The 25,577-nt window shown below is 40.1% G+C and overlaps 1 protein-coding gene across 4 annotated transcripts in view; it reads left to right on the top strand.

Annotated features, from left to right (window-relative positions):
- Nucleotides 1-25,577, top strand: part of LOC110829849 (ferric reductase 1) — an 84,682-nt gene that overhangs the window by 39,037 nt on the left and 20,068 nt on the right. The window contains exon 1 of one of the 4 annotated variants that reach the window (XM_087343570.1): nucleotides 23,129-23,149. The exons of 1 other annotated variant lie outside the window; for it this stretch is intronic. The gene's annotated coding sequence lies outside the window, so the exon portion shown is untranslated. Of the gene's footprint in view, nucleotides 1-23,128; nucleotides 23,150-23,576; nucleotides 23,837-25,181; nucleotides 25,318-25,577 lie in introns of those variants that run through there. 2 more of the 4 variants (XM_087343569.1, XM_087343572.1) reach the window with 2 other exon arrangements.

The following is a 25,577-nucleotide window of genomic DNA, read 5'->3' as shown; positions in this document are numbered from 1 at the left end:
GGTTAGTTGGTCAGTGTTACATGTTCTTCTATAATGGTTAGCACATATAGATATGACGAGTCTCTTTTGTGTGATCAGGCGTTGTCATGGCGATGACTGTTTTGAACATGCACGCTCCAAACAAAATGAAATGTAGGTGTTATAAGTGATTCTGTATGTCACGCTAGTTACGGTTCAATCACAAACAAGCTACTCTGTCCAGGATTTGTGGATGCGTTGGCGTCTCAATAATGAGGTGAGGACTAATCTAGAAGCACTCAATACATGACAAATTTATTTTTATCTAATATAACAAATTTCGCATGAATGCGTTTAAGACCATGCCAGCAGGTCATCACCTTTTTATCGTAACTAACTTTCTCCATGGTGGAATGTTTATCTTGAAAAGTTGACATTTGGTTGCATTTAGGGGTGTGAAATAAATGGGGAAATTGATGCCGGTATACGAGGAAGTTACATGAAATAAATTAATTTCCATTGCTTCTGAAATAAATGTCGCGATACAAGAGATTTCTGCTGTTCTGGCTGTGAGTAGTTGTAATATTCGTAAGCTTCAGGTTACAGTACTTCAAGATATTTCACATAATACATAGATACTTCATAGAATTGGTAACTCCTTTTTTACACATACATTTAGTTCTGGTTTCGATCGTAAGGGCCAGCGCGCACGAGCGGTTTTTTCGCCGCAGCGGTAGAACAACCGCAACCACAGATTCTTGTTGGCTGTGCGCACGGACGGCGAAATAAATGCCAGTGTTAGCGTTTTCTTTTCGGTTGGGAGCTGGATTTTGTAGAAATAGATTTTGGTTCCCTCCACTTGTTTGTCAAAGATTGTTGAAAGCCCAATTTCACAAGTTGGGGGAAAATGGGCAAATGGCGGTCACTTAAGAGAAAAGCTAGATAAAACGAAAAGTTTACGCAAAGTTGAAACTTTATATAAACTGGTATTTGGTCTGAAGGATCTACTTCTAAAGTATGGAATATAAAACACGTTGGACGTAATAAAAATCTGTAGGAAATGATAATTGAAGACGTTGCTTTGACCGGTATTCCCCACCCTTAGGGGTAAAGACGGTCACTATTTGAGCTTCAAGATGTCACTGAAGTAAATAAGATAATGAGTGAATAAAATGTGTTTCTTAGTAAGTAATAGGCATATATCTTAGTTTACAAAATGTGTACACGTCTAAATCATTTGAACGTACAAGTTCTAACGGAATGTTAAGATAGAAGTCTTCAGTAACCTTTTTCATTTTATATTTCTTCTTATCCAACTCAGATCACAAAGATACCCATCCGTAAATTCCCAGCCACTGCATTCTGCATGTACCCAGATACCACAGCCTGTGCATCTATATCAGAATTCTCCGTCTTTCCAAACATTTTCATAAATTAAACATATTTCACAATCCGTTTCTATGTCATCCTCTTCATTTTCGTCAAGAATATTTTGATCTTTTATTTCTGTGTCCTCTTCAGATGAAGCCAAGCCCAGCTTTTCTTCAGATTTTTCCTGCAGCGGTTTTTCTCTTTTGGAGGCTTGTTTCCTTATTTTGCCTTTTCAGTGGAAATATTTCTATTCTGTGCTCTTGTGTTTCTCTTTAATGCCTTGCTTTCTAAACAACCTTTCATGGGTCTCCCTGTCAGAATCTCCGAATGCCTTTGCTTTTTCTGCAAGGTGTCCGTACACCCACCGTAGGTAATGCAGATCCTTGACCGCCATTACCCGAAATGCGTAACCTCAAACGAAAGGTGTGTTGACGTGAACTATGACATATTTCTTCATAACCATCTACGCATTTATAACATCCAATTCTCGCGTGTTATGCACACCCACAAGAAAAATTCATATAATTCAAAGAAAGATATTTCGATGTAAAGTATTAGATCACTGGAGCACAAAACAAACATATGCAACTATCTCGGTAACTGCACCAGAAGCAAATTGCGGAATTCGCTGTTGCCCTTCACTGAATCTCAGCACCAGCTTGAAGATTCTATCTGATACCGTTCGTCAGAAAAGTGCTTGACCGGCATTACCCACTGACCGCCATTCCCCCGTCCTCCCCTATATGAAGACCTGTGTATGTATCCAAAGAAATTATTCAGTACTTTCTTTTTTGTCAAGTTGGCTCGAGTTCGGCAGTAGAGCTTCACAGATTTCTATCCACAGTTTCTCTTTACAGTTTTTGTCATTGTACTCCGATATGACCGAACTGTACAGTGCCCGCCTTTTCATTTCTTCAGTAATCGGCCTGTCAGACACTTTGCCGTCAAGATCCGTGACGTGTACAATCGCTTCCAAGGTCGGGCAAACCATGGTCGAAAGACTGACTGTCGAAATAGACAGGATCTGCGCAATGACGTCACCTTGTGCTCAACTGCGGGAGGGAAGTTTGAGGTTGTTTAATTATTCGTTTTTCCTTGGATTTTAAATAATTATATGTGTTTATATATTTTAGAAGTTGTGAAGTTTAAATAAAATGGCAATGAAACATAAGTTTATGAACCATTTTTATCATACTTCTATTTCTTAAAGAAGAAGAAACGTAGATCTATAAGATCCCCCATGTTAAACATATGCTTGATTTTTAATACTAGAGATTCACAATTTTCAGGTGAATTTAATGGATAATTTTCAATCATAGTGGCAGAGTGAGGAATGGTTTTGGTGCAATTGGCAGGCCTATCAGAAGTAGAATTTTGCAAGATTTCTTTTAAAAGATGTTTGTGTGTCCTTTTGGCTGCTCGGTCACCTCTATTTGTCTTTGTGCAGGTGTCTGTGAAAAGAAACACAATTTTTCATATCCTCTATAAGCCCAGTATATGATATCCATTTGGCTAACAACTTATTCCATCTTCATCACTTGTTACTGTTATCAGAGTATAAATATTCAGTTTGGCTGACATCAGTAGCTGCATGTTTACATAAGCCTTGTTTTGTTGAATGCATTAGCTACACATTGTCCAGTCTTTAACATGTAAAACAAATCACACAACATAAGCCTACCTACACTGCCTTTCATTGATGTTACAGATGCATTTCTTATTTCCACAGAGCCGAGTGGCGGCTTTAATGAGGGTAATGCTCCAGATCTGACCTTGCGGCTTTTCCGTGGAGAATCCTGAAGCAAATCCCAATGCAACTCCTCTTCTATCAGGGCCGTACTTAGGCACAGGCGCATGAGGCGCCAGCCTGGGGCCCCACAGATATAGGGGGCCCCCATTAAAGTTAATTCTGACAAAAAAATTTTAAAAAACAGGAATTTCACTACGTAAAAATTATAATGATAAATATCAGGGTCGTGCTAAGGTACTTGAGGCCCGGGTGCAAGAAGAAATCGGGGTCCCCTTATTTGTGATAAGAAAATATTAAACTGCGCCGCAAGAGTAAACCAAGTCGGGAGAACGGGCCACGCCAAAAACTTCATTTCGTCTTATTGTGTGCAGGTTTCTATATTAATGTGGCAACCAATGACAATTATATTATTACTTCTAATTAAAAATATTAAACGTTTTGTGCTTTATCGATCGGGGCCCTGGTGCACCGCACTCAGCGCACCCCCTATTTGCACAGCCCTGATAAAGATACAAAATAATTGTTTTTCTTATTATATTTATATATGCTTTTTCCGGGTATCTTTAAAGAGGGCCCCGCAAGAACTTAGCGCCTCGGGCCCCGAAAAGTGTAAGTACGGTCCTGCTTCTATGAAATGGTCACTGCAGATTCTGGCTGTTGCTGGCTTGAATTTGTCCTTTCGTTTACACTAGGGCACCCATTGCTGCCTTAAACTATCGTCTTTTGGAAGTCAATAAAACGAAACCTTTGTCACCGAGACTTGACTATTATCCGGTGCTCCTTTCCGTTTTCTATTCATGTTTCGCCGCTCGTGCGCGCACACAGGTTGGGTTCTTCGTGTTCAATTGCCACCGCCAGCCGCTGTGCGGCCACCGCACTGCATCGAAAATTAAGCATGTTGCGTTCGAAAAACCGCAGCGGTAAAACTACCGCACGTGCGCATCGCGTCAAAACGATGTTCAAGCCCCATCCATGTACGCCGAAGCACGTCAAAGTCAACTGTTGCAATAGCAGCTGCAGTTCTGTCCTTCAAATAGTTGATGTCGGCTACCGGAGTTCGTCACACACAGAGTGTGATATCCGGTGATCTGGCCGGCCCAGAGATGATACCAGCACAGCCAATCCATCGATCTGGAAAATCCTCATTAAGACATGCACGCACAATCAAGTTACAGTGTGTTGGTGCGCCGCCTTGCTGGAAGAACACGGCAGGCTGCAGTTCTTGTAACTGTGGATGAACAGAGTTTTCCAGCATATCCAAGTTAATTGCTGGACGTCACAGTCGCTTCAGCGAAGAAAAAGAGTCCGATCAAACGATCGTGCAAGAGGTCACATCACACATCAACTTTGGGGCTGTCTTGAATGTGTTCCACTGTATCATGATTATGTTCTTATCCCCAGATGCTTGCGTCCTGTTTGTTTCCCTTTCCTGAAACGTGAAATTATCCTCGTCAGAGAACATTATTTTATTCTCCTCAGAAACTCGTTGACTTCGTCTTCGTCCATGGTCACTGCAAGTTCCTTACGGGCTACCCTATCGTCTTGCGTATTTTCCTGCACCACCTGCAACTTGCAAGCATATAGACGCAAACGTTTTCGTAACACCGATGCGCTGTTGAATGCGGCATTTGCAGCTCGTGTCGACTTACGTGGACTGGGGACAAAGATCCTGCGTATCCTTTCGACATTTTCATCAGACACACGTGGACACTTGTAGCTTTCTTCCGTTCTCCTTAAACTGTTTGTACCAGGCACGTGTCGATGATCTTGATCGTGGCGTCTTGTGATACGTTGTTCTGAAACGTCTTTGGACCTGTCTATCCGATTTTATTGGCTGTGTTTGAGTTTATTTTCCTCTGATCTGCGCCAGAATTGGTTCTCCTGCGATAAATTGAAGGACACACCGTACAGAAAAAGTCGTATGACGGGAAAAATTATACATATTCATACAGAATATTTTCACTTTAAAATATTGTTTTTTCTGTAATTTATGCGTTAAATTGTTTAGTTTCCCGATACGCCATTTGTTCGATTCATACAGTTTTCGTTTCTTTAAGAGAGGTTTTGCAGCACAGGTTTTTTCAGTGCAGATTGTATGGTCTGCCATTATCCATTAGCTTATATCACCACAGTAGCTTCGTCGCGTGGGGCGTGACACAGCGGAAAATTTACTGTATAGGCCTGCAGTCGGTTGTGGGGCCAGAAACCAGTTTGTTATTTAGTTTAACCATAGACAATTAACTTTCTACTTGAGTTTGTCATTTGATTTAAAACGCCCTGCCGCTCCATTTAAACCGTGTCATGACACTAACTGAACACTTAATGAGATTTTAGGTCTTCACGGCGGTGGGTTCTGTCTCCATCTTTATCCCGGAAGATGAGGACTGTACGTTTCTCCGAAACGTTTGCATCTACCGACCAGTCAGTACGGCGCCAGAATCCAAAAGAACCTCATCATCATAACAATTAATGCTTCCTTGTCTCTAGTTTTTCTTATATTTTATTTCCTTCTCTTTCTTGCGTTATTATGCCTCTTTATTTCTTCTTTCTCAGCCTCTTTCTTTATTTACATCTCTCACTTATGCTTTCCTTATTATTTTTAATGTCCTCTGCTTTCGGATTAATTAAGCAAACAGCAATCTTCACAGGTCAGAGTCGAAACCTTTTCATTGCACATATTTCCAGTTCTTCAGATGTTGTGTCTTTCTAAAACTTCTGACAACGGTATATTGACGTTGACTTTACTCGACTTGAAGTAAGACGTTACCTACAGATTAGAAGTCTGCACGGGTTGAAATTTTAGGATTTTACCTGGACCGGCCCGAGGATCATTTGGCTCGACCCAGCCCGATCCTGAAGTTTTTTCTTCTTCAAATGTATTACCCGTGGGGTCCGCAGTGGTCGCGTGATCTGAGGCGTGGGCCTTGTGCCGCTTGGTCGTTGGGACCGTGGGTTCGAATCCCACTCAAGCCATGGATGTTTGTCCGCGTTTCTCTGGGTTGTGCTGTCCTGTGTACAGGCGGAAGCCTTGCGACGGGCCGATCCCTCGTCCAAGGAGTCCTACCGAATGTGTATAGATGAAGCCAACGAAAAGTTTGGACCCGCAGTGCTCAGGCACTTGAAGAACGGGTCGTTCCCAGTATCCAGTATTACCCGTACCACACCTAAGCCCGACTTCCTCTTATTCCAGCCTGAATGAAGTCCGATTGTTTATAATCTGCCCTGACTTATCGTATGATCAACACATCTATATTTTAATTCATAAATGCCAGTAATCCTTGTATAAATTACTTATGGACGCAGTAAAACATATAGCTTATGTTGGCGTTTGCGGGACTGTGCAAAGGTATCGGATGCCAAGTATGTAAGGTGTTTTGTCAAACTATCTCTGGGAGGAGACACCTACGAAAATCTCCGAGAAAATCAAGTCGGTGGAATTTGTTTTCGAAGTTCTGCTGTTTCAGGAGCATGAGATGAGTGCATCTACGAATAACTTTGGTTCGGTTAGGGAAAAACAACGAAAAAGCCCTAAATGTTCAAAATAACGTTTGAGATTGCTCTCACTTGAACTAGGACGTAAGCAGAGCCGGACCTGAACATTATCCTCTATGCTGCTAGGCCCGGCCCAGTCGGGCCGAGACGCGCTCGGGCTCTTTAAGACCTCCACTTGAGATATACGAGGTGCGATCGGAAAGTTTCGGAAAGTTTCAAGACTGTGTCAATAGAGGGCGAACCGGATGTAGTACGAGCTTCTGCCTTTAGGGGGTGCGGCCTACATTCATAGTGAGTCAGTGTGCCAACCGGCATCATCGAATTAGCATTTGTTTCTTAGTTACAGGCGTTTTGGTAGTGCATTACACCGACCCTCCTGCGATTTCGGAATGGCGGATTTTCATGAACAAAGAGTGTGCATCAAATTTTGCCAAAGACTCGCCAAAACGGCTACGGAAACCTATGAAATGCTAAAGCAAGCATTTGGGGAGTCCGCAATGGGTCGTGCACAAACTTTTGTGTGGCATTCACGTTTTAAAAATGGCCGAACCTCTGTCGATGATGACGAGCGTTCTGGACGACCATCTTCGAGCACAACGCCCGAAAATGTTACGAAGATTCGGCAGGCCATTCACGAAGATCGACATCGTACCATCAACGACTTGTGGGACATTGTTGGGATAGGCTATGGGACCTGTCAGCTGATTCTAAAGGAAGAACTCCACATGCGACGCATCATGACAACGCGCCAGCGCACACCGCCCTCAAAGTTCGGCAGTTTTTGACCTCAAACACCATGGCCGTCATCCCGCACCCTCCTTATTCGCCGGATTTAGCTCCGTGTGACTTCTTCCTCTTCCCAAAGATGAAAATTCAGCTAAAGGGAAGGAGATTTGAGACGATAGAAGAGATTCAGGCAGAATCGCAGATGGTGCTTGACAGGCTGACAAAGAAAGATTTCCAGGGATGCTTCCAGGCTTGGCAGCGGCGCTGGGATCGTTGTGTTCACTCCCAGGGGAACTACTTCGAGGGTGATGGATGAATGTAATACCTGAGATAAGTGTACGGGTTTTTATACGCGCAGTCTGGAAACCTTTCGATCGCACCTCGTACTCATTACCTTATATCACCAGTTGGGTGTACAGCACGCATTAGAGTGTTGTTTGCACATGCGTTTATTTACGTATGACTGTGTTGTTGATCATTAAGTTGTGTTCGCTGCTTATGCAGTTCTGCTGTCTGGGACCGTGAACAGTCAGACAGCTTCGTTCGTAGGAGTAAGGTGTTTAATGCCCAGTAAGGCTTCGAAGACCTTGATGATGTTTTCGCTTATTAAGGAATGTCAAATGTTTGGACAACATTGCTTGATAATTGACCGTTTTAACTTCACGTTTGCTGATACAAGAAAGTGCTGTAGGCTGCGGCTTTTACCAGTAAAACACGTTTGTTATTGTTCTTTCTTACAAAAAACATCTATTCTCTCCAAAAAGTTATTCACATTTCTTTGTCAGTTTAATACAGAATTATAAGTTAAGACTGCTCAGTAAGAGTAAGGTGACTTTGTAAGCTGTTTGACCGAGGTTCGATTCCAGACAGAGGCAGAGATTTTTGTGTTCATTATCACCTAGCCATATATCCAGTGGGTACCGGGAGGAGGTTTTTTTCTTGTGATAAAATGACCGGAGTATGAAGCTGACAATTCACTTCTATACAGGCTAAGAACAAGTGAACTTTATTCCCACTCCTTCTGTACACCACAATTGAGTTCTCTCAGAAACGGAAAAAATTAAGAGGTCTACGTTATAAGTACTTTATAATTTCATGCATAGTATCCACACGTTGGTAGGTTCATTGCGTGACCAGAGAAATGATTTAATATTCTGCACAGTATGTGTTTCATGTAACCTGTTTTTTGGTTATAACTGTAGTTGTTATGAAGTATGCGGTTCAATATAGCGCATTTCAATATTACACTTGCGTTTTACTGAGTGCGTTGAAATTTTTCGAAGTATTTATTTATACTTTCATTTGTGAAGGGACAGAATTATTGATGGCTAAGATCTATATAGAAATATATGTAGTAAAAATACAAACACGGAGAATAAAATTGATTTATACAAACCACAGCGGCTGTACGATTTCAGGTATCATCCACTCGAAAACTGAGGCCATGGGTTCGAATATTAGTCTATCCTTGGCTATATGGCCCTGGTTTTCCCGTGTGATAGAAGCCTGGTGACGGGCTGATCACCGATCGAAGAAGTCCTACCAAGTGTCTAAAAGGACCCGTAATTTCAGGAATCATTACTTTGAGCCGGACTATGTCACTATCCGTAAAGACGCAAACAACACGTACCCTGTGTTTCATTATGAGAAATGTAAACATTCCTGGCAGTGCATGCATTACTCATAAACATGTCCTTCATTGGAATTGTCAGTCGTCAGACTGCACCTTGACCAATATCGCAGGTTGCTCAATTTATCGGTCATTTATCTAGTTCAAGAGTTGGCGATCCGCGGCTCGTGGGCCGCATGTGACCCTTGCAACATTTTTGTGCGGCCCGTCACATGACTTGGGAATTAGTCAATGCGAAAAGAAGGGCAAACATGTTCTGCTGTTGAAAATAATACGCGCGCGCACACACACAGTGTCTAATCCTAATAAGAAACAATAGCAAAAAAAATACTGAAACAAATTTTGCAGACGTAGTTCTTTGAGAATAATATCGAATTATTTCGCAAAGATATATTGCTTCGTTGTTCAAACCATATGCCACTTGACTTAACAATATAAAAATTGCTGTGGCATTACAGAACGCACAGTAAGGAAATTGATAAGCAGGGACCTTCTTCAGAATCTGATAGTTGCTCAGCTACCCAATAAATTCCCTGTCTAGAGTATGATGAATTCAGTTCATATCCCCCCACCCCATTTACCTAAAATCCATTTTAATACTTTCCTCCCATTTACGGCCAGTTCTTAAGTGTTCTGTTCCCTTCCCAACCAAAACTGTGTACGCGTTTCTCATCTCAGCCGTGCTACATTCCTCGCCCAACTCATTATTTTCGATTGATCATCCTAACAGTATTTGGCGAATAGTACGAAGTATGAAGCTCCTCTTCATGCAGTTTTCTCCAGTTTCAAGTGATAAAAATTAATGTTAAAGTTATTTTCCGTTCCCATTTTTTTGTGTAATTTTATAAATTTTCGCTTCGCATTCGCGGTACCGAAGAAGCTTTCCGTAAAGCTATGTTCCCACTAAACTTTGGTTTCCCCCCTGTGTAAATCCACTGCAATTTGCTTCTGTCAATAGCAGTTTGTCCTCGGTGACGTATTGGACAGTGTCCTGTGACGGCAAGTCATCGCAGAATTGCGCACACTTGCGTGAAATAGAAGAACACTGCAATTAGCAGCGTCATTTTAGGTGACATGTGTCCAGTTACTAGGGGCTATGGTAGGTGGACAGGTCTTATTAGTTGTAACTTCTTAGATTCAAGTTAGTTATCAGGGGAGTTTTACATTTAGCGCTTGTAAGGGAACGGGTTCTCAATATTTGTTTAGAACCTCTCCCACATCGTAAACTGAAATTCTTCTGTCTGCAACAAAGTAGGCCTAATATTCCCTGTGCCTTGGATCGATTCACAATTAAGTCTGAAACGTCGGACAGCACTCCCCGAAAATACACAGAGTCTGTACAACCTATACAGAATACCACAGCACAGGAAAACGGACACAATTAATTCTTCGGCAGGATTTGAATCTGCGATCCTGTCTTTCTATCGATCGCTGTGATGAAGACGTTTTGCATTTTAAACGAGTAAATTTTGCAGCGCTGATCCCATGGGGAGACAGGGAAATAATTACTCACATCTTTGTTTTTGACAGATTATTTGTGTTTGTGGTAGGCCGCGAAGTCGTAAGGACACACACGCATGTAATAGCAAATGCCAAGTTTCTGATTCAAACGTAATAGTTCGTAAACGATTCTATGTCTCGAAATTCTATTCTCCTTTGTGGTTTACCTCTAATTATTTAGTTGCATTCTTCATGATTAAAAGGCATGTCTATATGTGAAAGAGGAAGGAATGAAGGAAGAAAGAAAGAAATAAAGGGAGAGAAGGAAGAAACAAAGAAAAGAATCCCGATCACAGTGGCCACGCTCTCAGAGATGCGGGCCTTGACTAGGACACTTTTGAGATTTCTGGGTTGGAATTCCACTCATATGTCGGAATTTTTCTATGCTGTACTTTCCTCCACTATAGGTAGACGTCTGGCGACACCCCATCTTCCGCCAGATGTAAAAGGTTCGAAAAGGTGGTATAAAATTAGAATTTAATTGTTTTATGGCTGTGAATACGAAGATCGCTGTCTTCTGGTTTATAGCACCGTGTAGTCTGGTATAAGTTTTCTGAGTTTCTGAGGTCCTTGCTGCCTCCATCATCAGGGCAATGATGGAAGCAGCAAATGCTTCTCCAGTGGCCACGGTGCGGATTCGATTATGCGCATGAAGATAAATGCAAACAATTATTTGCCGATTGCGCAAATGTTTACTAGGAAACGAAAAATAAGCACTGATGATTGTATAAAAAGCCAAAGGCCGTTTAGCTCTTGTTTGTTTTGTTTTGTGTAGCATATGTAAGAGTGCAAATATTTAGCTCGACTGTCATCGCGCGATTTTGTCTTTCACCCTCTCTTCCTCTCACAAACTGCGACCTTCGGTTTCAGCATCGCCTGTGCTGTTGCAGTATTAACTTTTGTGGTATTGCTTTCCCATATTTTACCGTTCATGATATTGCACTTGGACAGTGTTATAGATTAAAACGTAAATATAAAAGAGATAATGAGGCAAAGACATTTTGTAAGGTTATGACACTAGATGAGGAAATAAAGATTCTAGATAAGTTCCTCGGTGGTATGAGCGCATCAGCAGTTGCCTGAAATTCAGTTGATATTTTATTTTAAAGTCTAACTCTCCGTTGTAAGATTTGAGGTTTTCACAGCGGTGAGTATGAAGATTTCTGTCTTCTGGGTTGTTGCGCCGTGTAGTATGGTAGATGTTTACCAACGTATCAGAGGTCATACTGCCTCCGTCATCAGGGCGATGATTCATCGCCCCTATGACGGAGCCATACTACACGGCGCAACAACCCAGAAGACAGAAATCTTCTAACTCTCCGTTGATATTTTACTTTAATGCTTAAATTTCTGATGATACTTTATCATATTACACAATTTTCTCATAAGTAGCTAAACATGATTAAAGTATGTTTTTTATTTGCTTTGACTTCCCACGGTCGTTTTCCCGTTTCCTCATTAATTCCGCACAATCATAAGTTCGTTTAACGCGGATTCACGGACGGCGCTGCTTTCGATGAACGTGTTTCCCGCTTTGGATGAGGGTTTACTGTAGAAATACGGAAGAGGATAGGAAATTGCAGTTTCCAGCAGCAAATAAAAGAGACTGCCCGGAGTGGCTAGTACGACAGCTACTAATTTAGTTACCACTAGAACATTAATGGATCTGGATATCAGTACGAGCGAGGATAAAAATACCCCACGCTGCAGAATTAATCTCTTGATGAATTTCCGCTTGTTATCACCAAAACGCCTTGCTGCTGGCCTGTCTATCAAATGATTGCTGCCAGTTGTATTATTCATCTTCCCAGCATTCACGAGAGGATAACAAGCAAAAGAGTAGCTACTAATTTTAACGAGGGCTAAATTAATTTTATGCTTCGGTCTGTACTGCGTTGCTTGTCATGTGGTTCGTTTCACTTAATGGTACGTACTATGGTAAATGCTAGGCGTTGTGTACTGAATGTAATAGTAAAACATATGATTGGAGATGCCGAAACGCGAGTATTCATTATGTTCACTTTACACATAACAAGAAGAATGTTTAATATTGAGAATAATAATTTCGTGGACTTGCACGTGACAATGTATAATTTAAAATTGCCTGAGTCGCGTCTGTGAACTAGATCACGAAACATAGATAAGAAAAACGTCTGAGCAAGTTATAAAACATTTTACTTATCTTAAACACCGTTAAATAACCATTATATCTGGTGGGCCTACGAATTATTGCTTGTTATGTATGTAGGGTCTTTTATTATACGTTACACACACACACACAGCCACAGTGGATTTGCCCCAATTATGCAAGGTTCCAACTTAAAGAGTTAAAAAGGTTTGTTCTTTAAAATTTGTCCCAAATAAACGGCTGCCCCGATATACCGTTGGCCCAATTAAAGGGAATCTACTGTATATAAATAATCTCTAAGCAAGGATGAGATCACTCGATGGACCTATGCGTAAATGATGTCATTTAAATGGTTCTTCAAGAAACAAGTGTGAGGATTCAACTGACTGTGAATATGAACATTGTAACGGACCTTTCGGTATCATAATTGCTGGGGTATGTCTTGTCCAGCTACTCATTGATTTATCTTTCGGGTTGCTTATCTGTTCATTCCCTTATTCTTTTGTGAGTGTTACTGCTTGTCTCCCCGTAGGAAAATCTTATAGTTATTATAGGCTTGTTGCTGTAGTATTTGCTGTACAGATAGATTCTGGGTAGATAATCAATCGCGTAAATAATTTCGCCCGTTCGTCGGGGCTGCTTAAGAACCTATCCATCATTTATGTAACCGCAGGTTCAATTACCGCGTTTAAAAGAACCCGACAGTAGCACTGGACCCACCCAAGAGCCTTCGAAGCTTAGTTCGTTAGGTATGAAAGTGAAAGTTTGTTTTGCCTTCAAGGAAGGTGACTAGTCTTGTTATCACTTAAGGTTCAAGGTTTCCCTGTAATCGACCTTCCAGTGAAACCTTTTACGTTGTGCTATGAATAACAGGATTAGATTTGTGTGGCACTACTTCATTTTGTAGCTTGACGAGATATCGGCCTCTGTCTTAAGCCACGAAATTGCGTTTGAATTTTATGTTAGGTACGGATTAAAAGGCATCGATATAAACCAAATTCAGACCTGTCAGACGACTTATCGTTCACACTTAAAATATCAAATTTAAATCTGTCGAGTACTTTTGGAAATGAAACTTGTGGACGCACAGATAGACCGCTAACTAACTCACTAGATGACTTACGGAACCCGAAGGTTCATCACCGAATTAACCAAAGCCCTCCACCGGACCCTGTCCTGGGCCAATAAAATCCAGTCTCCTTCGACTCCTATCTCCCATAGATGCCGCCTGACATTATCCTCCCATCTACGTCTAGGTCCCCCAGCTGTCCCTCAGGCTTCCCGACCAATACCCGGTGCACACCTCTTGTCCCATCCATGCGCGCTACATGCGCCACCCATCTCATGCTTCTCGACTTAATCACCCTGACAATACTGGGGGAGGAGTACAGATTTTTAAGCTCATCATTATGCAGTTTTCTCCATACCCCATCGTCTTCTCTCCTAGTCCCAGATATCCTCCTCAACACCCTATTATCAAACACCTGCAATCTATGTTCCTCCCTCAGAGTGAGAGACCATGTATCGCACCCATACAAACAACAGCCAATTATTATTTTGTATATTTTAATCTTCAGGTTCTTAGAAATCAGACGGGAAGATAAAATATTTTGAACTGAAACGCATTTCCAGAATTTAGACAGATAGACGGCTACACATAATTAATTTGTGTTAGAAGTTGATACATTACTTTAGTTTTATTTATAAGTTTATCGGCAAAGTTACGGAATACATATTAAAATATTTATTGATGGCTGCAATTCAATACAGTTTGATTGGCTAATAAACACGCAATATAACTGTGACTGTACAATGGCCTACGCAGGTCACGTCATGTCGTAATCGGCTCTCGCCAGTCCCGCAGTTGTCTTTCATTAGACGAAGTGCAATGATGTCTTTTTCACATATGCAATTAGTGTTCGTTATCACGATTCTCCTGTACCACACACATCGACAATATCTCGTCTGGTGAACCGTTGACGGTTACTGCAGCCCTGCTCACCAGGTTGCATCGAACATGAGGAAGAGTATATGCACGAGTCGCTGAGCGCGGTGGACATTATTGTTTTCTTTTTGTTTTTATTTTCTGATTTTAGTGCAGTGTATTTGTTGACAAACAGAGCATGTGTCTGAAACAGGGTTGCGTGACCTCGATCATTCTGTATCTGAATATTGGCCTATCAGAATAATACGCCAGTCACTATTACAGACAGTTATTTTGTGCCAGATTTCGTGACAGACCATCAATTAATGCGATCGCCCAATAAAACATGACTCTAATGCTACCTTTACATCTCAGTAGAGTCTGGTGGCACCTTTTGGTTTTTAGCCTGCGGTTTCTAAGGTTTCATACGAAGGATATTGTTTATTCAGTGCAGGTAGAATTAGTGACTCTGCAGAATTCAAAAGGTAATCGATATCAGCACGTGTACAGTACAGATATAGGGCGATATGTGTATAAATGTTGTTTTTCAGAGAACAACTTCTGAACTTTATAGTGTATATAGTTATCACTTTGCGTCGTCCTGAGTTCGAATTTTAACCAGAAGAGCGGAATTCCTGTTTATGTGTTTTTCTCCAGTCAGTGCAAATAAACGTTGAATAATTACTGCAAAAATTCATTTCTTTATTATTAGTGTGCTTCATCAACAGCCAGAAGGGCAATTACAGCTACAACACAAGAAAAAAACGCAATAAATAATAAATATAGAAAGGTAACAACAAACAAATTATTAAAAACTACAAGAGTGTAGAGGCCGTTAATACACAAAGGCAACTTGCTACTGAAAACTTCAAGTTTTTGTAATAATAATAATAATAATAATTCTGAATCAAAAAATCTATTAATCGATGCGGACACAGTAATACGACAGTTTTAACAAGGAAAAGTACTTAGGAATTGAGGAAGGAGATGACATACATCAACAAATGAAAGACAGGTCTCAAGCAACATTGAATTCAATAATTAAGACAGCATTAAAAATCAAAGAAGAACTAAATTATGAAGATGAAATCAATGACACAAATAAAGGAAAACAACAAATTAAGTCATTGATTCAAGCAGCTATAAAGAAAAAATGAGAAAACAAAACAATGCACTGGCAGTATCTCCGAAGTTTGGACAGACAACTTATATGCAAAGAAGACACATTTCTGTGGCTCTGAAAGGGGAGACTGAAAGTCAGATTATAGCAGCACAATACCAGGCATTAAACACTAAATATTGAAAACAGGTACAGACAGCAAATGCAGATTATGTCAGCAATTTGATGAAACGACAGATCACGTTCTGTCTGGATGCCCAGTACTGGCAAAAGAGCAATATGTACAACGACATGATCGTGTGTGTACTCAGTTACATTTTAACATATGCAGGAAAGTACGGGTAAAGCTAGAAAAGAAGCGTTGTTATGAACACATCCCGAAGGCAGTTGAGACAAGTCAGGATAACCAAATAACTATTTTGTGGAACCAACAAGTCAAAACAGATAGAACTATTCCAAATAACGAATCTGATATTATAATTCGAAATACAAATCGAACTTGTGTCTTAATTGATATAACAATACCAACCGACAGAAATTTAATTAAGAAGGAAGCGGAGAAAATTTTGAAATACACGAACCTTTTCATTGAAATGAATGTGGAAATTAAAAGCACAGGTAATTACAATAATGATAGGAGCAACTGGAACTGTTTCCAAGTCACTCAGAAAATATTTGGCCAACATCCCGGGCGAACAAGACATTAAGGAATTTCAGAAAACCGCCATTCTAGGAACATCTTACATCATTCGAAAAACGCTCATGTAAAATATATAATGCCTCACGCGAAATCTATTTAAGTATAGAAAAATAAAATGTATTTCAGATAGCTGCTGCACTCTGTATCTGGGGGCATGGTTTGTCTCAGGTACATAGAAGTAAATACCCTGCAAAATGGTGAATAAATGGAATAATAATAACAATATAACAGTTCTTCATTCATAATATTCGTGATTTTATCTAGTCAGTTGATACACACCGATTAGAAAACAAGCAGTTCTATGATTCTGTTTAAAGTTGTTAGAAGGTAAGCTGGTGTAGAAATTCGCAGTTTGTGTGGAACGGGAAGGTGCGTTATCGTGATCACAACAGCTAGCACCTGGTCTGTTCGTAGTGTGTAGAGAGAGGAACGAAATTTTACTCTCATGTCGGCTGCATCCGGAGGCAGCTGTTGTTACGTACGAATAGGCCATTTAATGTAGTTGAAAACTTTGACCGTTACTCGACCTCAGGACGACTTCACGATAGGGTTGCGGATTTGAACCTTATTCGGAGGCAGGCTCAGAAGTTTCGCGTTAGTCGTCGAAGACACTGAGATTCCTGGAGGACAAGTCAAGATGAGAGCAATCTGCAGCAGCGCCCACAGTCAAGAAAATGCATGTTCTGTCACACCCAGGCGGAACTGGGCGACCTCCATAGCATTTACGTAGCAACTGCGTCACGATCCAACTAATGCTGTACCCAGAAGTCAGTTGTATTAAACCAAGAACTTTATGAACTCATGCAGTATTACCCAACACGGACGAAGGAAGGATATGGTTCCTGAATATAAAAGTTATTTTTCTTAATACAATACTTTTATTTTCTGTCGTTTCACAAGCTTATTGTTAAAATCACATAAAATTTCACATAAAATTGTTACATTTTTAAAATTGACGACATGTTTCGATATACAATTCTATCATCGTCAGGTCTATCAAAATTAAAATTAAAATCTGGTGTATCTGTTGCTCTGCTTATATTGATTTTGTTTTTACCCGTTTTTGATTTTATTACATCTCCAGGCTTCTTCCATTTAATTTTGGAGACTGCGCCTGGGTGCCTATATCGGGTTGTGTGTGATGTGCGTGTCCGTTGTTATTGAATGGCAGACAGAGTTGCTGTCTGCCATTCAATAACAACGGATATAGGCACCCAGGCGCAGTCTCCAAAATTAAATGGAAGAAGCCTGGAGATGTAATAAAAATCAAAAACGGGTAAAAACAAAATCAATATAAGCAGAGCAACAGATACACCAGATTTTAATTTTAATTTTGATAGACCTGACGATGATAGAATTGTATATCGAAACATGTCGTCAATTTTAAAAATGTAACAATTTTATGTGAAATTTTATGTGATTTTAACAATAAGCTTGTGAAACGACGGAAAATAAAAGTATTGTATTGAGGAACACAAGCAGGATGCAATTAAGATATAAGTTATTTTTCTTGTTAAACGATTGATGAAACTTCTGTCGGAATTCATAGAAGTTATGATTGTGCATAATGAGAAATGCATGCAAAATTATAATAGGAAAACCTGAAGGGAAGAGTTACGTAGGAGACCTTGGCGTAGACGGAAGATATTAAAATGGATTTTAAGTACATTCAGCATAAAAGTTTGGACTTCATTCATCTGACTCAGGACAAGACTGTGGTAAACACGACAATGATTCATTGGTTTTCACAAACTGCAGGCAATTTCTTGACTAGCTGAGCAACTGTGAGCTTCTCAAGAAAGAGTGCTTCATGGAGTTGGGTACCGTCGGAAGCAAAATGTTATAAGTGATGCCGCACGAACAGGGCTAATGCAATAATGCCTTCACATTTGCCTAAAGCTACGCACCGTCGCCATGTTCGTCTGTCGGAATCGTAGACGTCCTTGGCATGAGTCGTGGTTTTTACGGTTTTGACCGACTAATTTTTGTCACAATAGCCAGTAACTGGGCCAAGATTTTAACAGGACACTTCCAAAACAAGGCAGTAACGGTGTATTCTGTACCGGAATATAATATATGCGTTCTTTGAAAATTCTGAATACTTAATGAAAGATGTCAGTTATCGTACTTAGGCAACTTTTGTTTCAAATTACACAAATCACTTGATCTTAGTTTCTTTAAATACTGTAAATCAGTATTGCCACGTTATGAAGCGCTTTAGCTATGTGGTACTGGACTCTTATGCACTAGGTCATAGGTTCGAGTCATTTTTTTGCGTGCTGTTATTTTACTTTATGAAAAGAATTATTTTCCAAAGTTTTTTATTTTCCGCAGATCTGTAACCATACATCACTTCATGGCCCTGTTGACCCCCACCTCACAGTTTTATTTTTCCTCCATGTTATCGGTTGTAGAACACTTAATGTACGATTTTAAGGTAGCCCTGTGTGTCATACGTCTGTACCAGCAATTCTCGAGTTGAATCACGGACCGACAAAAAACACACCGCATACGAACATCTTGGCTTACGAATATTCAGATCATGAAATCTTGTGTTAACATGTTTGAAGAATCCACGACTTATTTCAGTAGGCCTAGACAAAATATTATATTTCCGCTTAGAGTACATCACAGATTACCCAGCAACTTTCAGCCACCACCTGTATTAATTTCAATGTCAGTATCGACTAATGCTACACCCACTTTCTTTTGTTTCAATTTATGCTGTGTTTACAATAGAATTCCAATTACCCGACCCTAACGGGACCGAAGGACGGTCGGATAATACGAAAGACTAATGAAAAGGACGAGGGTGAATATCAACTTAATTTATAACTGAATTTACGATATTATTAATTATGCAGAAAATACAACGCTGTATCAAATGAAAAAGTCTCACAAAAATATAGTTTTTAACATAATGCAAATTTGTTTAAAGAGTTTTTTTTAAAATAATGATTGGTATTTGCTTCTGAGTCCCCTTCCTTTTCTTTGCGGCAAGGTCACGTCAGCGTCTGTAGCAACCGAGTACATAAACTGACTAGAAGGTGAGTGGTGGGGGAGTGTGATTCATTCCGCTAGTCGCTGAGCTGACTGTTGATAAAAAGGAGAGTTTCGACACTGCACTTCGAATAAAACGGAATTTCAAATAACCAAAAGTCGGATAATCTTGACTCTATTGTATCTATATTCTACTAAAAGTAAAGCAGGTCATCGTGAAACAAATTGTTGGACATGAAGTGCATTTTTCGATATGAGAGTAAGCTAAAAGGAGTAACGGAAAAAGTAATGCGTCCCTTAATAACAGACGCCATTCTGTTGGCAATTTTAGCACCTCGTACTGCCACAGGACTACAGAAACGAAAATAAGAGTAACACATAAATTGTAAGACAGTAAAGTAAAGCAGTTCCGCTACACGTCATGTAGGTCGCTTGGGGGGAGAGCATGTATAGCGCCTACTCATTCCTGACCTCGGCACTAGATGGGGGTGAGTGGTAAGCATCAAACCCCGGCCGCGCTTTACCCCCGGTACCCATTGGAGAGGAGGCTGGGTGTGCCCCAGAGCCAGTCTGGGCGCAGAGGCTAGAGGAAAAATCCTCTGCCCCGTCGTCGGGGGTCGTGCAGCCCGTAGCTAGTCACCATACTAACTGAGCTATCCCGGCTCGTTTTAGTGTTTTAAATATTACAATTCCATTGATACCTTTTGTACCACGTGCTTTAATATTAATCAGCCACTCTGCATATTGCCCACAGAGTGCATTTTTGGGTTTTGTATGATTCTCAAAATAAACAGCGATTATTTTTTCTCTGGCTACCAGCCGTGTAAGTTGGCTTAATGTTTTCTTCATTAAGCCACATTACACGGCTGGTAGCCCGAGAAGAATTTATTATACTTGGTCGCCTTGAAAGCTTCAGATCAAGCGATTATTTTCCCGAACAGCCTTAATCATTTGATGGTTGTAATAGAGACGGGCTTTGTTTTCTTGAGGTAGGAACTGAATTTTTAAATAGTATTTAGATGAAATTTATCTTCAGATATTATTATTTCCATCTCAGAAAACTATTGCTCTCGAGATATTATAGACTTTCTTGTTATCTGATACATTTCAGCCCGATTATTTGACCATTCGATAACCAAAACTACTGTTTACCGGCCTCGTTATGTGTTATATGCTGTATGATGTAGCTGCAACAAACTCTATGGAACAAAATCTTCGAGAAGCTGATAGTCGTTCAGCTGGTAAAATCCAGTCTTGTATGAGACCCGAACGTTCATTACTGTGTTTACAGGAGTCCGCAACTAGACCTTTACCTGAGACATCTGAATGCAGTGTGCATCCTCATACCTTCTTTATTTAATATATAATTTAATATTATCCTTTTAAACATAGGTCTTTAAAGTGAATATTTCTGACAGGTCTTACCAACAGAATGTACGCATTTCTGTTCTATCCCAGGCGTACTACAGTGGGCGCAAAATAACTCAAGAGTGTGGGATGCGTCACAGTATGGTGGGAAGGGAAGTTGAAAAGTACGAGGAGGGGGGGGGGGGAAGACGGCAAAGAATCCGTATGAGCATGTACAGTTTAACTGAAAACATCTTTTCCCTTTTAATGTTAACACAATACGAGGCATTTTGAGGCAGTGACTGTACACACCGCGCCATATTTTGTGAATCAGATGAACTATAAAACACGAGTTATGCAGCACACGCTGTAACCAGCACGCGCTATACGTATCTGCATTCTGGATTAGATTCTCTTCGTACGTGCATCGTTTCGCGGTCTTTCCCTCTCAAGTGTGTATTTGCAGTTGTCGACAAAGCTCGAAGTTGTTTTGGATCCACTGCACGTGGCTTTCCATCGCATCCTCCTTGATCACCCGAACAGCAACAGACTGGAAAGGTGTATTCGGCACCAGAATACACACATTCGTTCTTTTCAAATTCTGAATGATGAATAAAAGATTGCATTAGTTATCTCACATACACAACTTTAATTTCCAACAAGAGAAATCGTGTGGTGATAGGTCACGAGGCGCAGTTAAAGAACATTATACAAATTGTTGATGAGTACATGTTATGATGCTGTTCCCATCCAAACATTCTCCTCAGCACTTCGTTCTCTAACACCCGTGGCCCTGCTGTCATGCCGGTGTTGCAATTGGTATAAACGAACATGGCTAAGCCTTCCTTGTGCCGTAATGAGGATTGCTGCAGTCTGATCATGCTTTGTACTTCCTCTTATGACGCAATGCTTCCGGGAACACGAATTCTAAGTGCTGGAACAGTTAAAAATTACATAGAAACACAAGTTCTTACTTTGATATGTTAAACCCTCTGAATCCGAAGCTTATCTAAATGAGATTTTAGAAATTAGTTCGTACCACTAAGAAGACACCCATTACGAAGATGATGTTTAGGGAAATTAACGCTATTTATATGAACCCTATAAAGCTTATTGTTAAGGCGGTTAAATCGACAAGGATGTGATTCAATTCTAAAGGGTTCTGACGATGGGGATTACACTTAAAATTATTCATTGTCTTGACTTTTTCCATCGACCTTGTTTAAAAGAAGAAATCACGACGTTTCGGAAACTGTCTCTGTCTGCGTCTTCAGGCGAGAGGTACCTACTCAGTTGGGTCTGTCAGATAGAGCTAGTCTCCGCTACAGAAGACGGAAACAGAGCTAGTTTCCGAAACGTCGTAGTTTCTTCTTTTAAACAAGGACGATGGAAAAAGTCAAGACATTGAATAATTTTAAGTGCAAGAAGGATGTGGTTGGCAGGATAGGTAGGTAGTACTAACATGGGAAATGAGAACTATCAAAAGCGTTCGTCGAAAATCCTCAAGGAAAGAAATCACTTGGAAGACTAGTTGAAACTTGAGGATAATGTTAAAATTGTTCCTATAGAAATAGGGAATGTGGTTGTGTACTGGTTTGAGTTTGGTAGGATTGAATGTACGACAGCATTTCCTAACACAGCGAAGGAACTTAAGATTTTGTAGCAAAACTTGAGTAGCCAGTCTGTTCAATATGACCCCCCCCCCCCCCCCAGGTATAATGAAGTTTATTCAGTTTATTTACAGTCTCATACTGAATAATTTTGGGAGGATAACTCGAATCTACAAGCTATGTCCCATAGGCCATATGCAGCCATTAATATACCGTGACATTGACTCGTTATTCGCGGTTTTATTCGGTACGAGAAGCATCAATATCTATATCCTATCCGAGGTAAAATTTTAAAGACTTATTACCTGCGCCAAACCTTCTTCAGGCTCGTCAGTTTAACATCAGAATGACTATTGTTTTACGTTATCCGTTTTGCGCGGATGTTCGCAGGAACGCAACTTCCGTGTATAACTAGAGTCACCTGTATTTGCAAAGAAAAATGTTCGAAAGAAGAAAATGGGGTAAATCTGAGGTGGCGTGCACATGTGAGTACGATACGTGACATTTCTTCATGTTTGGTTACAGGTTGGGGACAATATAAGTTCGCCAAGTTGTAAATGTGCGGAAAGTGGGATGTTGTTATTGACATACCTGCGGAGGACGACTCCAGACCGAAACACGACAAGGAAGGAAAGCCGGATCCATACGCTGATATTTAATATATCAAGTCGCATTTTGACCATCAGCGTTCAAAACAGGTGTTGACACATCTATCGTGTTATGCTGCGAGCCATAAGTACTGTATGCGTGTTATATGGCCCTAGTCATTACCGGGGTCTGCTGTACTCAAGATTCGCCAAGGTGTCAGAACGTATAAAATTTCAGCTGTGACATATGCGTGCTTTGCTGTTTCACGTTAAGATTGCTGCAACGCTGATTACACTGTAGTTATGGTAATGCACAGGCAAATTGTTACCCGAGCATTTAAATGTCTCGATCAAAGATTGTTGATCTTAACGTACTCTTTAGTTAAAGTTTTGTGGGTTTTGCACAATAATTGATATATCTGACAATGTTCATTTGGGGCTTCATGCAAAGTGGGAGTCATAAATTTCACTGGTACAAACAATTAAGTTCCTTCACTAATTTTTTTATGGGTTATGAAGACCAATCTGAGTCATCTTTTATTTGTTCCGGAGAAGAAACAAGCAGACAGTAGGAGACGACTTCTGTTAAGCGTGATTCAAGCACAGAGTTAGGGATCTCTTCACACGCGACGTGTAGTTGACGGGCATGTACTGTGACACCTACCTGTTTTCTCACCAGCCTTGAGAGTTGAGCAGTGACTCCCATGTTGCAATTTAGATGCTTTCTGCGTAGTTCGTGTTGAATCTTCCTTATGATCCTACACGACAGGTCTTTGATGTCTGCTGAAATAAACTGACTGATTTCGTAGATTGTTTAGCTAGAATGTTTGTGTGAATGATGAATTGGAATAGGATGCATCTAGCTCAGGATAGAGTCCGGTGACGGGCTTTTGTGAACACGGTGATGAACCTTCGGGTTCCTTAAAGAAAGTGGGCTATTCTTAGACAAACCGATCAACAATCGACTTTTCAAAAAACATCCTGCACCATCGAGTGAGTGGGACGAAGTGGCAGTGGCCTGTTTTAAAATATCTTTTAAGCCAATCATCGTATATTTCGATGGTTAAGGGACGTTCTCGTCATTCGATGGTTGTGCAGTGCCACGGGATGAAAATAAAAATTGATATTTCATGCTCTTACGGCGACAAGTATGAGAGTATGAATACAGCTGTGTTGTGGTGGCGTGTAGTGTGATAGAGTCAGCAACACCTTTGAAACGTCGCTAAATTTCTTCCAGGCAACACGGCAAAATAACCCAGAAGGTTTTCACACGTTGAAAATCTACTTACAGAGAAGTTCTGTGATAATTTTGAGATATTAATTTTGAATTAATTTCTTGTACGTACGTTGTTTTGATTAGACAAGTCGTACTAGTTAGTAAGGCACTTCTAAATCTTCTATAAGTTTTAAAAGCAAAATCGTGTGATTCATAGTATAAATATTGTGGGACTGTGTTTCTGTAACTGTATATACTTGTTATTGTTCCATTAGCACAACCATAATAAAATAAAATTCGGGCTTTTATAAATATAATCTATTTGCTCTTCTTCACCTTTTACAGATTAAACCTTCTGTCTTCTCATAATTCAGAATTACTTCATACATAGTTAAACCTCTAGAAATTCAACATACCCCCTGGACTGACTAGTAATCAGAATATTGCAGGTTTATGAATGGGCTTATTCTCAAAAGTTGTTTCTTTGTAAGATTATAATGAATTACTGGTAAACGTTTTCACGTTTCGACAAAGACTTTAAACATTACTGTAATATTTATGAATTAATTTTCTAGATTAAAATTGTTGTGGTCGGTAAACTGTTATCATGGTGATACGAGGTGTTGCTAGAAATTACTATTGCAGATTTTGTAAAGCCTATACGTGAGCAAGTTACTGAACCAAAGAACGGCAAATGATTTTGAACATGTTTATATTGAAAGTAAAGATCTCATGGGAAGTGAAAATTGAATTGTGATTCGAACTGCTAAAAGTACGGGTATTTTGGGTGATTCAATTTGTGTAGAGCAGATAATGTCTTTGCAAGAAATTATACAGGGATGTTACGTATTTCCGTTTCTTCATAAAGGACTTAATGTACCACATGCGGTCTGACAATAAGATTGAAGACCTGATTCAAAACTTGTTTTTGCGCTGGCGTTTATAGCTTGTAGGCTAGTATACCAGGGATTATTTCAATATTCCGCTGTACGTTGTCAAGAGAAACATTGAACGTGCCATACTTAAACAAAACACACCACAGAGAAACGCAGATATACATCTGAAGATAACTATCTTCTGGGTTGTTGCGCCCTGTAGTCTGGTAGAAGTTTACCGACGTTTCAAAGGTCCTTGCTGCCTCCATCATCAGGGCGATGAGTGACATATATACATCCATTATTACTAGCGGAATTCGAACGGGTGATGCCAGTGTTCGAGCGATTCAAGACCGCATGAGACTTTGAACCGTTTAGCCACTGTAATTAGTCTTGTTTGTTTATAAACACATTTATTTATTCATATATTTATGTACTTCTTATTTATCGATTTAGTTATGCGTTTATTTATTGAGAGTTTAATAATGCATTTGTTTACTCGTTACGTTGTTTTTATTAAATTTACTCATTCGCCTACTCATCTACCTATTAATTAACTCGTTTACTAATTCATTTGGTAAATAAATTGTTTATTCATGCATATAATGATAAATTTACTCCATTTATTTATTCATGCATTTAT

The sequence above is a fragment of the Zootermopsis nevadensis genome, unplaced genomic scaffold (genome assembly GCF_977971745.1).
Source record: "Zootermopsis nevadensis isolate Lab colony 2312 unplaced genomic scaffold, Znev_1.0 Znev_ptg000006l, whole genome shotgun sequence".
Classification (NCBI taxonomy): Eukaryota; Metazoa; Arthropoda; class Insecta; order Blattodea; family Termopsidae; genus Zootermopsis; species Zootermopsis nevadensis.
Note: the sequence above shows the minus strand (reverse complement) of the source record. Positions and strands in the feature narration are given on the sequence as shown.